At 42.3% G+C, this 18857-nt stretch overlaps 1 protein-coding gene and 1 non-coding gene across 2 annotated transcripts in view; both read right to left on the bottom strand.

Annotated features, from left to right (window-relative positions):
- LOC112779560 (probable glutathione S-transferase) overlaps positions 1 to 18857 on the bottom strand; it is a 136858-nt gene that overhangs the window by 37990 nt on the left and 80011 nt on the right. The gene's annotated exons all lie outside the window — the stretch shown is intronic.
- On the bottom strand, positions 6893 to 7000 carry LOC112780306 (small nucleolar RNA R71). The gene has a single exon (XR_003191152.1). It is a non-coding gene; the product is annotated as a small nucleolar RNA R71 (small nucleolar RNA).

Below are 18857 nucleotides of genomic sequence, written 5' to 3' on the forward strand. Positions count from 1 at the left end.
TTGGCCCCATTACAACCTTAATTAAAGACCTCATGATTTTTTGTATGACTGTATTCTATAATTGTTGATTGGTTAGATGAAGAACAAAGTTATAGAAAGGAAGAATAAAAAGAGGAATAGAGTGATTAACCCAATAAACACTGAGTGACTAGAGAGTAAACACAAATCCAGTGAGGGTTCAATAGCTCATTAACATTTATCTCTGTTTGAATTATCTAATTGTCTTACAAGTTCATAAAATGCTTTTTCTCCCATCTCAATTGTAAAAGTGCTTATTGATTATCTAAGGCTTGGCTATATATACATATATGACTCCTTGAGAATGTGAATTAATTTAACTACCTGTAAGCTTTATATATGAGTGAATAGAAAAGTAGAATTGCATGATGCATCATTCATTTAGGTAGTTGCATTTAGAGTAGATTGCATTGCATTACATTCCACCACTTTAACCTTACTTTTTACTTTGGATTTAGCATGAGGACATGCTATTGTTTAAGTATGGGGAGGTTGATAAACCCATATTTTATGATGTATTTTGTGCTTAATTTGAGTGATTTATTCAATCCTTCACCCACTTATTCATATTAATTGCATGGTTTTACTTTCCCTTCTTTATTATATGATGTATGTGAAAAACATGTTTCCTATGCTTTAAAATTAATTATTTTAATTACCTTTATTTCCATTCGATGCTGTGATTAGTGTGTTGAGTAGTTTCAGATCTTCTAAGGCAGGAATGACTTAAAGGATGGAAAGGAAACATACAAAAATGGAAGGAAAGCACAAAACGGAGTTTCTGAAGAAACTGGCATCCACGCGATCGCATGAGCGACGCAGACGCATGCCAAGCTCAAAGAAGCGGCGACGCGGCCGCATGACTGACGCGACCGCACGCCTTAAGCAGAACGCACATGACGCGGTCGCATGACTGACGCGACCGCGTGGCACGAAAAGCTCCGAATGACGCGACCGCGTGACCCACGTGGACGCGTGACAGAGGCCACGCACCAGAAATTGCAGAAAATGGTCCCAGTGATTTCTGAAGCCTTTTTGGCCCAAGTCCAAGTCCAGAAGGCATAGACCAGAGGTTATGAAGTGAGGGAATGCATCCATTCAGAGGGAGAGACCACTTTAGTTTAGTTTTCATGATTTAGATTTAGTTTAGAGAGAGATTCTCTCTCTCTTTAGGATTAGGATTTAGGACTTCTCTCTTTAGGAGTAACTCTCGATCCCAGATTTTAATATTCCTTTACTTTAAGCTTCCCTTTTACTTTTATTCATTGCTTTAGTTGCTTGTTTACTTTTATAATTGAATTTATGAATACTCCCATGTTACAGATTACTATTTTGAATTAATGTTATTTGAGGTATTTCAGTTTAATATCGCTTTCTTTTACTTATGTTACTGTCATTCCCAATCTGAAGGCATTTTTATTTCGATAGATTTATTTTTCCCCTTTTTGGTCTTGGTTAAGAAATCAGTAACTCAGGAGCTATCAAACTCAAACATGCTTGACAATTGTTATCTTTGTTAATTTGAGCTTCAATAATCCCAATCTTTTCTTAGGAAATAAATAGGATTCGAAGATCAATTAATTAATCCCTTGACCTTCCTTTACTTTAGCAAAGGTTAACAAAGCGGAATTAAGATTCAATTATCATCATCTTTGATAAGGATAGCTAGGATAGGACCTCTAATTTCTCATACCTTGCCAAAAGCTTATTTACAGTCATTTATTTAATTTACTTGCTATTTAAATTACTTGTTCTTCATTTACTTTATTTGTCATTTAAATCACTTGCTTCTCATCCTCTAAACCCCGATTTACAATCTTTATAGCCAATAATAAGAACATACTTCCCTGCAGTTCCTTGAGAAGATGACCCGAGGTTTGAATACTTCGGTTAACAATTTAAAAAGGGGTTTGTTACTTGTGACACCCAAAACGTTTGTACGAAGGGATTTCTGTTAGTCTAGAAACTATATCTACAACGCGACTGTTTTTATAAAATTCTTTACTGGCAAAAATCACGATTGTCAATGACCATAGCTTGCTTCAAGCCGACAGTCTCCGTGGGATTGACCCTTACTCACGTAAGGTTTATTATTTGGACGACCCAGTGCACTTGCTGGTCAGTTACACAGAATTGTGAAGAAGTCTTGAGAGCGTTCTCCCACACCAAGTTTTTAGCGCTATAGCCAGGGATTGAATAATCACGATTTTGCGTACCAGCGACGCTACCATAGCCAGGAAGGCCAGGTTTGAGCTGTCGAGAATGCAGTCGGTGCAGAGGAGGCTCGAGTCCTCTGTCAAGGCCAACAATCAATTTAAGGTATAAGTTGAAACACTTCGGGAGCAGCTGTGCAAAGCAGAGGAGAAGGCCACAGTCGCTGAGGAAAAATTGAAGACTTCTAATGCAGCTGTTTCCCGGCTAACCGAGCGGGAGCTGACTCTGGAGAGCTAGCTCAACACTGCTCAGGGTCGGGTCGTTGCTTTGGAGAAGGAACGCGATGAGGCCGCCTCATTGGCCAAGACTGCTCAATCCGAAGCTGAAGAATATAAGAAGAAGTACAAAGAGACCGTGAAACAGGGGAAGAGCGCCATCCTGATGACCGAAGAGGCCCTTAAAGCCCAAGTGAAGCTCGTGGCTCCTGACTTCAACACGTCGGCAATCGGTGTTTTCAAAACAATCAAGGACGGCAAGATTGTCGATATGCCGAAGAAGTGATCTCTGTACTCGTATGAATCTTGTAATTTTTTGTTTCTGTAGACGTTGTCGCGTAGTTTGGTAAACTTTGCTGTTGTGCATGTCGGATCTTGTAACTTTGAACTGCTATAGTAGTCGACTAGTCGGCTTATGATTATTGTTTTTCCCCGCTTACTCGGTAGTGCGTTTTTGTTTTATTTTATTACCGTTTTGTTGGTATTTGCTTATCGCTCATGTTTGTTTACCGTTGCGTTGGTAATTTGATGAAGCCAAGTCGTGGCTTCACTATCGCTGTAGCCGTTTGTTATGGCGTTAACTTAGTTGGTTTCCGGGGTGATCAGTCCCGGGGTACCGTGTCGTTGCCCCGTTTAGCATTATTATAAGAAATTCGTTGTCGTGGGATGTATAAATGGGGAAAAGTAAATTTAACAAGTGAACATTAACAAGTGAACATTAATTGGCAAGTGAACAAGTCTATTGCAATGATAGGTATTTAACAGAAGTAAATTATTTGGTGATTGATGAGCGGATAATTTATACGCTTTTTGGCATTGTTTTTACATAGTTTTTAATATGATTTAGTTAGTTTTTAGTATATTTTTATTAGTTTTTAAATAAAAATCACATTTCTAGACTTTACTATGAGTTTGTGTATTTTTCTGTGATTTCAGGTATTTTCTGGCAGAAATTGAGGGACTTGAGCAAAAGTCAGATTCAGAGGTTGAAGAAGGACTGCAGATGCTGTTGGATTCTGACCTCCCTGCACTCAAAGTGGATTTTCTGGAGCTAGAAAACTCCAAATGGCGCGCTCTCAATTGTGTTGAAAAGTAGACATCTAGGGCTTTTCAGCAATATATAATAGTTCATACTTTTCCCGAGTTTAGATGACGCAAACTGGCATTCAACGCCAGTTCCATGCTGCATTTTGGAGTTAAACGCCAGAAACAGGTTGCAAAGTGGAGTTAAACGCCAGAAACAGGTTACAAACTGGCGTTCAACTCCAAGAGAAGCCTCTTCACGTGTAAAGCTCAATGCTCAGCCCAAGCACATACCAAGTGGGTCCCAAAAGTGGATTTCTGCATCATTTACTTATCTCTATAAACCCTAGAAACTAGTTTAGCATAAATAGGACTTTTTACTATTGTATTTACATCTTCGGATCATCTTCGGATCATCTTTTGATCATGTTTTGATGATTGAACCCTCCTTGGGAGGCTGGCCATTCGGCCATGCCTGGACCTTGTTCTTATGTATTTTCAACGGTAGAGTTTCTACACACCATAGATTAAGGTATGGAGCTTTGCTGTTCCTCATGAATTAATACAAAGTACTATTGTTTTTCTATTCAATTCAAGCTTATTCCGATTCTAAGATATTCATTTGCACCTCAATATGAATGTGATGATCATGACAGTCATCATCATTCCCAACCTATGAACGCGTGCCTGACAACCACTTCCGTTCTACCTTAGATTGAATGAGTATCTCTGGGATTCCTTATCAGAGTCTTTGTGGTATAAGTTAGAATCCATGGACAGCCATTCTTGAGATCCGGAAAGTCTAAACCTTTTCTGTGGTATTCCGAGTAGGATCTGGGAAGTAATGGCTGCGACGAGCTTCAAACTCGCGAGTGCTGGGCGTAGTGACAGACGCAAAAGGATCAATGGATCCTATTCCAGTATGATCGAGAACCGACAGATGATTAGCCATGCAGTGACAGCGCATTAGACCATTTTCACTGAGAGGACAGGATGTAGCCATTGACAACGGTGATGCCTAACATACAGCTTGCCATAGAAAGGAGTATGAATGATTGGATGAAGACAATAGGAAAGCAGAGGTTCAGGAGGAATGAACGCATCTCTATACGCTTATCTGAAATTCTCACCAATAAATTACATAAGTATCACTATCTTTATTTTACGCTTTATTTATATTTTAATTATCAATTCACCATAATCAATTGAATCCGCCTGACTGAGATTTACAAGGTGACCATAGCTTGCTTCAAGCCGACAATCTCCATGGGATCGACCCTTACTCACGTAAGGTTTATTACTTGGACGACCCAGTGCACTTGCTGGTTAGTTGTGCGAAGTTGTGACAAAGAACTAAGATTATGAACGTGCATATTAAGTTTTCAGTGCTGTTACCAAGGAATGAACCGTCACGATTTCCGCGCACCAAGTTTTTGGCGCCGTTGCCGGGGATTGTTCGAGTTTGGACAACTGACGGTTCATCTTGTTGCTCAGATTAGGTAATTTTATTTTAATTTTAAGATTTTTTATTTTGAAAAAATATAAAAAAAATTTCTTCTTTTTCGTTTTTCTCAAAATAATTTTCGAAAAAAAAATACAAAAAATTTTCTTATATAATCATAAAAACCAAAAATTTTATATTTCTTGTTTGAGTCTAGTGTCAATTTTTAAGTTTGGTGTCAATTGCATTCTTTTATTTTTCCTAAAAATTTTTCGAAAATTCATGCATGATGTTCTTCATGATCTTCAAGTTGTTCTTGATAAGTCTTCTTGTTTGATCTTTAAAATTTCTTGTTTTGTGTCTTTTCTTATTTTTCATATGCATTCTTGAATTCTTAGTGTCCAAATATTAAAAATTTCTAAGTTTGGTATCTTGCATGTTTTTCTTTTATTAAAAATTTTTCAAAAATACATACTTGATGTTCATCATGATCTTCAAAGTGTTCTTGGTGTTCATCTTTGCATTCAAAGTGTTCTTGGTGTTCATCTTTGCATTCTCTTTCTTTATTACAAATACAAAAATCGAAAAAAATATCTTTCCCTTTTTCACTCATAAATTTTCGAAAATTTGAGTTGACTTTTTCAAAACTTTTTAAAATTTAGTTGTTTCTTATGAGTCAAATTTTTTCAAATCTTTTTCAATTTTTCCTTCATATTTTCGAAAACTTTATGATTGATTTTCAAAATCTTTTTCTTATTTTGTTCTATACTTTCAAAATCTTTACTAACAATTAATGTGATTGATTCAAAATTTTTAAGTTTGTTACTTGCCTAATAAGAAAGGTTCAATCTTTAAACTCTAGAATCATATCTTTTTAGTTTCTTGTTAGTCAAGTAATCAACTTTGATTTCAAAATTCAAATCTTTTTCAAATTAAGTTTCAATAATATCATTTTCAAAATCAATTTCAAAATCTTTTCTAACTTCTTATCTTTTCAAAATTAATTTTCAAATATTTTTCAATTAATCCTATCCTTTTATTTCAATCATATCTTTTTCAAATATACCTAACTAATTCTCTCTCTAATTTTCGAAAATCACCTTCCTCTTTTTCAAAATTCCTTTTTAATTAACTAATTGTTTTAAACTTTAATTTAATTTAATTTAATTTTTTCTTTTTTTAATTTTTCGAATTTTTACTTTAATTTTAAATTAAAAATAAAAATATTTTTTATTTTAATTTGTTTAATTTTCGAAATTTTGTCCCTCTCACCTCCTTCTGTTTATTTATTCATCTACTAACACCCCTCTTTCACCCAAGAATTCGAACCTACTCCTCACCCTTGTGTTTGGATTCTCCTTCTTCTATTCATATCTTCTTCTACTCACATAAAGGAATCTCTATACTGTGACATAAAAGATTCCATATTTTCTGTTTTCTTCTTTTTCATATGAACAGGAACAAGGATAAGGGCATTCTCGTTGAAGCTGATCCCGAACCTGAAAGAACTCTGAAAAGGAAGCTAAGGAAAGCTAAAGCACAACTCTCTGGAGAAAATCTGATAGAAATTTTCGAAAAAGAAGGAGACATGGCCGAAAATAATTACAATGCAAGGAAGATGCTTGATGACTTTACTACACCTAATTCCAATTTACATGGAAGAAGCATCTTAATCCCTGCCATTAGAGCAAACAATTTTAAGCTGAAACCTCAACTAGTTTCTCTGATGCAACAGAATTGCAAGTTTTATGGACTTCCATCCGAAGATCCCTTTCAGTTCTTAACTGAATTCTTGCAAATCTGAGATACTGTTAAGACCAATGGGGTTGATCCCGAAGTCTACATGCTTATGCTTTTCCCGTTTGCTGTAAGAGACAGAGCTAGAATATGGTTGGACTCAAAACCTAAAGATAGCCTGAACTCTTGGGATAAGCTGGTCACGGCTTTCTTAGCCAAGTTCTTTCCTCCTCAAAAGCTTAGCAAGCTTAGAGTGGATGTTCAAACCTTCAGACAGAAGGAAGGTGAATTCCTCTATGAAGATTGGGAGAGATACAAGGAACTGACCAAAAAGTGTCCTTCTGACATGCTTTCAGAATGGACCATCCTGAATATATTCTATGATGGTCTGTCTGAATTATCAAAGATGTCATTGGACCATTCTACAGGTGGATCCATTCACCTAAAGAAAACGCCTGCAGAAGCTCAAGAACTCATTGACATGGTTGCAAATAACCAGTTCATGTACACTTCTGAAAGGAATCCTATGAGTAATGGGACGCCTCAGAGGAATGGAGTTCTTGAAATTGATACTCTGAATGCCATATTGGCTCATAATAAAATATTGACTCAGCAAGTCAATATGATCTCTCAGAGTCTGAATGGATTGAAGGAATCATCCAACAGTACTAAAGAGGCCTCTTCTGAAGAAGAAGCTTATGATCATGAGAACCCTGCAATAGCAGAGGTGAATTACATGGGTGAACCCTATGGAAACACCTATAATCCCTCATGGAGAAATCATCCAAATTTCTCATGGAAGGATTAACAAAAGCCTCAACAAGGCTTTAATAACGGTGGAAGAAACAGGTTTAGCAATAGCAAGCCTTTTTCATCATCCACTCAGCAACAGACAGAGAATTCTGAGCAGAATCCATCCAGCTTAGTAAATATAGTCTCTGATCTATCTAAGGCCACTATAAGTTTCATGAATAAAACAAGGTCTTCCATTAGAAATTTGGAGGCACAAGTGGGCCAGCTGAGTAAAAGAGTCACTGAAACTCCTCCTAGTACTCTCCCAAGCAATACAGAAGAAAATCCAAAGAGAGAGTGCAAGGCCATTGATTTGACCATCATGGCCGAACCTACAAGGGAGGAAGAGAACGTGAATCCTAGTGAGGAAGACCTCCTGGGACGTCCAGTGACCAATAAGGAGTTCTCCTTTGAGGAACCAAAGGAATCTGAGGCTCATCTAGAGACCATAGAGATTCCATTGAACCTCCTTCTGCCCTTCATGAGCTCTGATGAGTATTCTTCCTCTGAAGAGGATGAAGAAATTACTGAAGAGCAAGTTACTAAGTACCTTGGTGCAATCATGAAGCTGAATGCCAAATTATTTGGTAATGAGACTTGGGAAGATGAATCTCCCTTGCTCACCAATGAACTGAATGCATTGGACAGGCAGAAATTACCTCAAAAGAAACAGGTTCCTGGCAAATTCTTAATACCCTGTACCATAGGCACCATGACCTTTGAGAAGGCTCTGTGTGACCTGGGGTCAGGAATAAACTTAATGCCACTCTCTGTAATGGAGAAACTTGGGATCTTTGAGGTGCAAGCTGCCAGAATCTCATTAGAGATGGCAGACAACTCAATAAAACAGGCTTATGGACAAGTAGAGGACGTGTTAGTAAAGGTTGAAGGCCTTTACGTCCGTGCTGATTTCATAATCCTAGACACTGGGAAGGATGAGGATGAATCCATCATCCTTGGAAGACCCTTCCTGGCCACAGCAAAAGCTGTAATTGATGTGGACAGAGGAGAGTTGGTCCTTCAACTGAATGAGGACAACCTTGTGTTTAAAACTCAAGGATCTCCTTCTGTAACCATGGAGAGGAAGCATGAAAAGCTTCTCTCACTGCAGAGTCAACCAAAGCCCCCACAATCAAACTCTAAGTTTGGTGTTGGGAGGTTCCAACCTTGCTCTGATTATCTGTGAGGCTCCATGAGAGCTCACTGTCAAGCTATTGACATTAAAGAAGTGCTTGTTGGGAGGCAACCCAATGTTATTTAATCATATCTATTTTATTTTCTTTTTGTTATTTCGTGTTTTATTAGGTTGATGATCATGTGAAGTCACAAAAACTGCTGAAAAATAAAAAAACAGAATGAAAAACAGCATTGAAAATAGCACACCCTGGAGGAGAGCAGCCTGGCATTTAAACGCCAGAAACAAGCATCTGTCTGGCGTTTAACTCCAGAAACAGGCACCAAGCTGGCGTTTAACGCCAGAAACAAGCATCTGCCTGGCGTTAAACGCCAGAAACAGGCTACATTTGGGCGTTTAACGCCAGAAACAAGCAGCAATCTGGCGTTAAATGCCAGGATTGCACAGCAAGGGTGTTTTACACGCCTAATTGGAGCAGGGATGTTAAGTCCTTGACCCCACAGGATCCCCACATCTTCTTCTCTCCTCTTCACACCTTTTCATAACTCTCTTCCCCAAATACCCTTCACCAATCACCTCAATCACTCTTTCCCATCACCTCTTCACCACTCACATCCATCCTCTCTTCCCCATACACCCCACCCACCTTCAAAATTCAAACTATTTTCCCTCTCAAACCCACCCTAATGGCCGAACCCTAACCCTCCCCTCACTCCTATATAAACACCTCACTCCTTCTTCATTTTCACACAACACAACCCTTTCTTCTTCCCTTGGCCGAATACACACCCTTCTCCCTCTCCTCCATTCTTCTTTTTTGACTACTACTTTCTTTCTTCTTTTGCTCGGAGACGAGCAAACATTTTAAGTTTGGTGTGATAAAAGCATAGCTTTTTATTTTTCCATAACCATATATGGCACCTAAGGCCAGAGAAACCTCTAGAAAGAGGAAAGGAAAGGCAATTGCTTCCACCTCTGAGTCATGGGAGATGGAGAGATTCATCTCAAAGGTCCATCAAGACCATTTCTATGAAGTTGTGGCCAAGAAGAAAGTGATCCCTGAGGTTCGTTTCAAGCTAAAAAAGAATGAGTATCCGGAGATCCGACATGAGATTCGAAGAAGAGGTTGGGAAGTTCTCACCAACCCCATTCAACAAGTCGGGATCTTAATGGTTCAAGAGTTCTATGCAAATGCATGGATCACTAGGAGCCATGATCAAAGTGTGAACCCGAATCCAAAACATTGGCTCACCATGGTTCGGGGAAAATACTTAGATTTCAGTCCGGAAAATGTAAGGCTAGCGTTCAACTTGCCAATGATGGAAGAGAACGCACGCCCCTACACAAAAAGAGTCAACTTTGATCAAAGGTTGGACCAAGTCCTCATAGACATATGTGAGGAAGGAGCTCAATGGAAAATTGACTCAAGAGGCAAGCCGGTTCAACTACGAAGGCATGACCTCAAACCAGTGGCTAGGGGATGGCTAGAGTTCATTCAACGCTCAATCATTCCTACTAGTAACCGGTCTGAAGTTACTATAGACCGGGCCATCATGATCCATAGTATCATGATTGGAGAGGAGGTGGAAGTTCATGAGATTATACCTCAAGAACTTTACAAAGTGGCTGACAAGTCCTCCACTTGGGCAAGGTTAGCCTTTCCTCACCTCATTTGCCACCTATGCAATTCGGCTGGAATTGACATAGAGGGAGACATCCTCATTGAAGAGGACAAGCCCATCACTAAGAAAAGGATGGAGCAAATAAGAGATCATGGACCTCAACAAGAGCATGAGGAAATCCCCTATCATGAAATCCCTGAGATGCCTCAAGGGATGCACCTTCCTCCACAAAACTATTGGGAGAAAATCAACACCTCCCTAGGAGAATTAAGTTCCAACATGGGACAACTAAGGGTGGAGTACCAAGAGCACTCCATCATCCTCCATGAGATTAGAGAAGATCAAAGAGCTATGAGGGAGGAGCAACAAAGGCAAGGAAGAGACATAGAGGAGCTCAAAAGCACCATTGGTTCTTCAAGAAGAGGAAGACGCCATCCTCACTAAGGTGGACTCATTCCTTAATCTCCTTGTCTATTTATTTTACTATTTTTCAGATTTTGAGCTTTATGTTTTATTTATGTTTGTGTCTTTACTATATGATCACTAGTGTCTAAGTGTCTATGCCTTAAAGTTATGAATATGAATCCATCACCTTTCTTAAATGAAAAATGTTTTAATTACAAAAGAACAAGAAGTACATGATTTCGAATTCATCCTTGAAACTAGTTTAATTATTTTGATGTGGTGACAATACTTTTTGTTTTCTAAATGAATGCTTGAACAGTGCATATGTCTTTTGATATTGTTGTTCATGAATGTTAAATATGTTGGCTCTTGAAAGAATGATGAAAAGGAGAAATGTTATTTGATAATCTAAAAAATCATAAAAATGATTCTTGAAGCAAGAAAAAGCAGTGAATACAAAAGCTTGCAGAAAAAAAAAAGAAAAAAAATAGCGAAAAAAAAGGAAAGAAAAAGAAAAAGCAAGCAGAAAAAGTCAAAAGCTCTTTAAACCAAAAGGCAAGAGCAAAAAGCCAATAGCCCTTAAAACTAAAATGCAAGGGTAATAAAAAGGATCCAAGGCTTTGAGCATCAGTGGATAGGAGGGCCTAAAGGAATAAAATCCTGGCCTAAGCGGCTAAACCAAGTTGTCCCTAACCATGTGCTTGTGGCGTGAAGGTGTCAAGTGAAAACTTGAGACTGAGCGGTTAAAGTCGAGGTCCAAAGCAAAATAAGAGTGTGCTTAAGAACCCTGGACACCTCTAATTGGGGACTTTAGCAAAGCTGAGTCACAATCTGAAAAGGTTCACCCAGTTATGTGTCTGTGGCATTTATGTATCCGGTGGTAATACTGAAAAACAAAGTGCTTAGGGCCACGGCCAAGACTCATAAAGCAGCTGTGTTCAAGAATCAACATACTGAACTAGGAGAATCAATAATACTATCTAAATTCTAAGTTCCTATAGATGCCAATCATTCTGAACTTCAATGGATGAAGTGAGATGCCAAAACTATTCAAGAGGCAAAAAGCTACAAGTCCCGCTCATCTGATTGGAGCTAAGTTTCATTGATATTTTGGAATTTATAGTATATTCTCTTCTTTTTATCCTATTTGATTTTCAGTTGCTTGGGGACAAACAACAATTTAAGTTTGGTGTTGTGATGAGCGGATAATTTATATGCTTTTTGGCATTATTTTTACATAGTTTTTAATATGATTTAGTTAGTTTTTAGTATATTTTTATTAGATTTTAAATAAAAATCACATTTCTGTACTTTACTATGAGTTTGTGTGTTTTTCTGTGATTTCAGGTATTTTCTGGCTGAAATTGAGGGACTTGAGCAAAAATCAGATTCAGAGGTTGAAGAAGGACTGCAGATGCTATTGGATTCTGACCTCCCTGTACTCAAAGTAGATTTTCTGGAGCTACAGAACTCCAAATGGCGCGCTCTCAATTGCGTTGGAAAGTAGACATCCAGGGCTTTCCAGAAATATATAATAGTTCATACTTTGCCCGAGTTTAGATGACGAAAACTGGCATTCAACGCCAGTTCCATGCTGCATTCTGGAGTTAAACGCCAGAAACAGGTTGCAAAGTGGAGTTAAACGCCAGAAACAGGTGACAAACTGGCGTTCAACTCCAAGAGAAGCCTCTACACGTGTAAAGCTCAATGCTCAGCCCAAGCACATACCAAGTGGGCCCCGGAAGTGGATTTCTGCATCATTTACTTATCTCTGTAAACCCTAGTAACTAGTTTAGCATAAATAGGACTTTTTACTATTGTATTTACATCTTCGGATCATCTTCGGATCATCTTTTGATCATGTTTTGATGATTGAACCCTCCTTGGGAGGTTGGCCATTCGGCCATGCCTGGACCTTGTTCTTATGTATTTTCAACAGTAGAGTTTCTACACACCATAGATTAAGGTGTGGAGCTCTGCTGTTCCTCATGAATTAATACAAAGTACTATTGTTTTTCTATTCAATTCAAGCTTATTCCAATTCTAAGATATTCATTCGCACCTCAATATGAATGTGATGATCGTGACAGTCATCATCATTCCCAACCTATGAACGCGTGCCTGACAACCACTTCCGTTCTACCTTAGATTGAATGAGTATCTCTGGGATTCCTTAATCAGAGTCTTCGTGGTATAAGTTAGAATCCATGGACAGCCATTCTTGAGATCCGGAAAGTCTAAACCTTGTCTGTGGTATTCCGAGTAGGATCTGGGAAGGGATGGCTGCGACGAGCTTCAAACTCGCGAGTGCTGGGCGTAGTGACAGACGCAAAAGGATCAATGGATCCTATTCTAGTATGATCGAGAACCGACAGATGATTAGCCATGCAGTGACAGCGCATTGGACCATTTTCACTGAGAGGACAGGATGTAGCCATTGACAACGGTGATGCCTAACATACAGCTTGCCATAGAAAGGAGTATGAATGATTGGATGAAGACAATAGGAAAGCAGAGGTTCAGGAGGAATGAACGCATCTCTATACGCTTATCTGAAATTCTCACCAATGAATTACATAAGTATCACTATCTTTATTTTACGCTTTATTTATATTTTAATTATCAATTCACCATAATCAATTGAATCCACCTGACTGAGATTTACAAGGTGACCATAGCTTGCTTCAAGCCGACAATCTCCGTGGGATCGGCCCTTACTCACGTAAGGTTTATTACTTGGACGACCCAGTGCACTTGCTGGTTAGTTGTGCAAAGTTGTGACAAAGAACTAAGATTATGAACGTGCGTATTAAGTTTTCAGCGCCGTTACCAAGGAATTAACCGTCACGATTTCTGCACACCAGTGATAAAAGCGAGAAACACGAGTTTTACTGAGCTGGTCAGGTCGCCTATTCGGCGTGTTTGGACTAAGAATAAAAACTTCTTAAGTTACCCGCATTCCACGTTCTCGGGACTTCCTTGCCATCTAGTGTTTCCAATTTTTAGGCGCCCTTACCAATCACCTCTTTGACCCTGTAAGGGCCTTCCCAGTTAGCCGTCAGCTTACCTTCCCCTTGAGTCGGCATCCCGATGTCGTTGCGCCGCAGGACCAAGTCATTTTGTTCGAATTCTCTCCTAAGTACTTTGGCGTTGTAGCGTAGGGCCATTCTTTGCTTTAGCGCTGTTTCCGACAAATGGGCCATTTCTCTAGCCTCGTCTACTAGGTCTTTCTCTATAGCTTCCTCTACTCCTCCCAGAAGCAACCGTGGGCTCGGCTCGCCGACCTCTACGGGTATCAGAGCATCCACCCCGTATGTCAGGCAGAATGGGGTTTCCTTAGTGGACGACTGCTGGCTTGTGCGGTAGGACCAAAGGACGGAGGCGAGTTCATCGGCCCATGCTCCCTTTTTCTTATCGAGCCGCTTTTTGAGGCCTAGCAAAATGACCTTATTCGCGGCCTCAACTTGGCCGTTCGTCTGGGGATGTTCCACAGATGAGAACTTTTGCTTTATGCCCAAACCGGCGAGGAACTCCGCGAACTTCTTATCAGTGAACTGCATCCCGTTATCAGAGATAACGACCTCAGGGATGCCGAATCGAGTTACCACTTGTCTCCACATGAACTTCCGACAATTGGATGAGGATATGCTGGCCAGTGGCTCAGCCTCTATCCACTTGGTATAGTTGTCGATAGCAACTATAAGGTACTTGACCTGCCCTGGACCGATCGGGAAGGGTCCCAGGAGGTCGACTCCCCAATGTGAGAAAGGTCGGGAAGACGTCAATAGGCTTAGCTCGGTTGCTGATGCCCTGTGGAAATTGGCGTTCTCCTGGCACTTGACGCATTTCTTACGAATTCTTTGGAGTCCTTCATCATCGATGGCCAGTAATATCCTGCTCTGATGAACTTTCTTGCTAAGGCTTTGCCCTCGATGTGGTGACCGCATCATCTCTCGTGGACTTCTCTAAGCACATAGTCCGTTTGATCGGAATGCAGGCATTTCAATAAAAGGTTGGCTAATCCCTTTTTTAAACAACTGGCCCTGTATGATTGCATACTTGGCCGCTTCCCGCCTTATCGATTTGGCCAGCTTGTCGTCACTGGGGAGCCTCGCCTTCTCCAGAAAATCAACGATCGGGTCCATCCAAGAGGGCTCTGATTGAGTCAGTTGCAAGACCACAGCTGGTTCTTTTATCAAACCCTGAATGAGAGACCGGTTGCCGGCCCCTGGTTTCGTGCTTGCTAGCTTGGACAGGAGGTCTGCTCGTGTGTTCCTTTCTCTTGGAACGTGTTGGATTGTGACCTCCTCGAATTATTTGCTCAACTCTTTGACCTTCTCCAGATACTTCTGTAACAGTGGATCTCTGGCTTGGTAGGTCCCATTGACCTGAGAGGTAACGACCTGTGAGTCACTGCACACTTCTAGCCTTGTGGCTCCAACCTCCCTAGCCAGGATTAAGCCGCCCAGGAGGGCCTCGTACTCCGATTGGTTGTTTGACACTGGGAACTCGAACTTGATCGATTGTTCATATATGACCCCGGCCGGGCTTTCGAAGATGATCCCGGCTCCTCCAAACGTTTGGTTGGAGGCCCCGTCTACATGGAGCTTCCACCGTATGCTCGTCGCCTCAGTTGGGTCTCCCGTTACTTCCACCAAGAAATCAGCCATGGCCTGTGCTTTAATTGCATGCCTGGGTTCATATTGCAAGTCATATTGGGATAGCTTGATAGCCCAAGTCATCATTCTTCCTGCTAAGTCGGGTTTCTGGAGTACCTGGCAGATTCCCTGGTCTGTCCTCACGACCACTTGGTGACCCTGGAATTATTGTCGTAATCTACGGGAAGAGGTCAGGAGCGCGAGTGCCAACTTTTCTAATTTGCTGTATCTCAATTTTGCTCCTTGCAGCGCTTTGCTCACAAAGTAAATTGGCTGTTGGATCTTTCCTTCTTCTCGCACTAGAACTGCCGCCATCGCTCCATCCGTTATAGCCAAGTACAGGTATAGTGGTTCTCCAACCTTGGGCTTCCTGAGAATAGGTGGTGTTGCGAGGATCTCTTTGAAATGCTTGAATGCTTCTTCGCATACCGGGGTCCATTCAAATGCTATCCCCTTTTTCATCAGGTTAAAGAATGGTAGCGCCCTAGCAGCCGATGCTCCGAGGAACCGTGATAGCGCGGTGAGTCTGCCTGTCAACCTTTGGACGTCTTTAATGCATCCCGAGCTCTTCATCTGGAGTATTGCTTCACATTTTTTCGGATTGGCCTCTACCCCTCTTTGGGTTATCATGAACCCCAAGAATTTTCCCGCCTCCATGGTGAAGGCACATTTAAGTGGGTTGAGCCTCATGCCGTATTGTCGGAGGGAGGCGAATACGTTTTCCAAATCACCTGTGAGATCGTCAGGTCGGGTGGTCTTTACTAAAATATCGTCTACGTATACTTCCACCGTTTTGCCTATGAGGTTGCTGAATATCTTATTCATCAACCTTTGGAAGGTGGCCCCTGCATTCTTCAGTCTGAACGGCATTATCTTGTACCAATATGTTTCCCCCGACGTTATGAACGCTGTCTTCTCCTCGTCTGGCCGGTGCATCGGTATCTGATTGTAGCCAGAATAAGCATCCATGAAGCTCAGATACTGATATCCCGCCGCTGCGTCGACGAGCGCATCTATGTTGGGGAGGGGGTAGGAGTCTTTGGGACATGCTTTGTTGAGATCAGAGTAATCCACGTACATCCTCCATTTTCCATTATGCTTTCTAACCAGAACTACATTCGACTGCCAAGTCGAGTAGTCGAGTTCCCGGATAAACTCCGCTTCGAGAAGGCTGGACGTCTGCCTGCCACCTCCTCTGCCCTTTCTTGTGACATTTTCATTCTCCTCTGAGCGATCGCCTTGGCCCCCGCTTTGACGGCCAAGCGATGCGACATGAGCTGGGGGTCTATCCCCGGCATGTCGGCCGGCGTCCAGGAAAATAGGTCGCCGTTAGCCCTGATTGTTTCCATTAAAGGTTCCTTCAGGTCGTGTGGGAGATTCCTGTTCACGAAAGTGAACTTTTCCTCTGTGTCGCTAACCCTGAACCTTTCTAAGTTCCCTTCTGGTTCGGGTCTGGGTTTGTCATCAACTCTAGCGTCCAGGTCGGCGAGGAATACTTCCGACGCTTCCTTGGATTTCTTCCTTAAGGAGAGGCTGGCATTGTCGCAAGCGACTGCCGTTTCCAAGTCTCCCTTTATGGATCCAACGGACCCGTCGTCAGCGATGAACTTCATTACCAACATCTTTGTACTGATCACTGCCCCGAGATCATTGATAGTCTTTCTTCCTAGGACCTCCTTGTAGACCGTGGAGTCTCGCAGAACCACGAACTCAGCCATTACCGATCTCTTTCCCTGTCCTACTCCAACGGATACTGGCAGGGAGATTATCCCGTCGGGCTTGACAAAGTGGTCGCCCAAGCCTACTACGCCGTGCTGGTGAGTCCTTAAGTTGGCATCCCGGAGGCCCAAGGCATCGAACACATTACGGAACCTGATATTCGAGTCAGCCCCGGTGTCTACGAGGATCCGCTTGATGATGCCAGTTCCTACTCTGGCCGTGATGACCATAGGAGGGTTTTCTGCGACCTCGTCGAACCATTGGTCCTCTGGACCGAACGAGATGGGCGGAACCCTCTTGGAGCTTCGCACGGAAGAGGAGGAGACTGCCAGGACTTTGGCATCCTTCTTGTGTGCCAACTTCGACCTTGGAGCCGCGTCTGTTGCTGTCACCATGTTTACTATGGTAAGGCCGTGCTCGTTGTCCTCTGGCTCCTGACGTCGCTTCACTGCACGTGTCTTGTCCTCTCCATCGCGGTCGCGATCTCATCTCCTTGGCTCCCTGATGAGGTGGGAGAATTCAGCCAGCTTTCCGTCCCGGATTGCTTGTTCTAGCGCGTCCTCCAGGTTGAAACAGTCATGTGTCTTGTGTCCATATCCCTTATGATAATCATAATAGAGGCTATTGTTCCCTCCGGTTCTGTTTTTGAGAGGTTGGGGCTTCGATAGAATTCCTTTTTCTGCTATCTGCTGATAAACTTCTATGATGGGAACAGTGAGGGGGTATAGTTGGTGAATTTTCCAACTCGGGGAAACGGCTTGGATGTCTTGCTCGGCCCGCCGTCTCTGGCGTGCTCCTTTGGCCTTTTCCCGCCACCGTGCTGCCGAGGTTGATTGTAGGCGGGCTGCCGTTTGTTGGCTGTCACGACTTGACTGACTTCTTCATCGTTGATATATTCCCTGGCTACGCTTTGGATCTCTTGCATCATCCATACCGGCTTTATGGTGAGATGCTTTCTAAAATCCTCGTTCAGAAGTCCATTCGTCAAACACAGACTGGCCACCGAATCAGTTAGTCCGTCGATCTCCAAACATTCATCATTGAACCGGTCCAAGTATTTTCTGGTCGGCTCGCCGGGCCTTTGTGTTACCCCGAGTAGGTTGATCGGGTGTTTCGCCTTCGCGATTCTGATAGTGAATTGGGCAAAGAAAGCACGGCTAATGTTTGAAAACCTGGCAACAGAGCCCTGCGGGAGGCTGTTAAACCACCGTATTGCAGGTCCTGCCAGAGTGACCGGGAACGCGCGACACCTTACTTCGTCTCCCACTCCCTCCAGGTTCATTCTGGCCTCGAAGGCCATGAGATGCTCCTGTGGGTCTTGGGTTCCGTCGTACCTCATGTCCGTCGGCTTATCAAAGTGCTTTGGTAGCCGGACCTCGAGGATGGAACGATGAAACGGGGTTGCGCCCATTATCACGGGTCGCCGCGTTCTCCTCGGCCTTTCTCCGCCATCTTCCCGGTCCCGCTCTGTGGCGCGTCTCCTTTCAGGCCAGGTGTATATCACGGGGTCACGGCGTCTTCTTGGGCATCCTTCTTCCTCCCGGACGCTTTCAGATTCAGATCGTGGGCTAGGCGTTTGACGGGAAAGACTTCTCGGAGGAGAACGGGAATAGCTTGGTTTGAGATTTCGTTGATGATGTTCCTGATCTGCCAGCTGGCATTCCAGGTTCTGCATCTTGTGATGCAATTCCTGCATTATTCTGGCGCTGTTGCTGCCTGTTCCTCCAAAGGGGCATCTTTCTTAAGATCTTGAAGACGGCTCGGGTCGTCGTGGAGGGGACCTCGTGCGCTCCCGGGAGGAAGCCATGGAGGCTTCTCCTCTGTGCTCGGCCCAGCGGCCTCCTGGTTCTCCAGGACCAAGTATGACATCCATTCAGG

The sequence above is a fragment of the Arachis hypogaea genome, chromosome 19 (genome assembly GCF_003086295.3).
Source record: "Arachis hypogaea cultivar Tifrunner chromosome 19, arahy.Tifrunner.gnm2.J5K5, whole genome shotgun sequence".
NCBI lineage: Eukaryota > Viridiplantae > Streptophyta > Magnoliopsida > Fabales > Fabaceae > Arachis > Arachis hypogaea.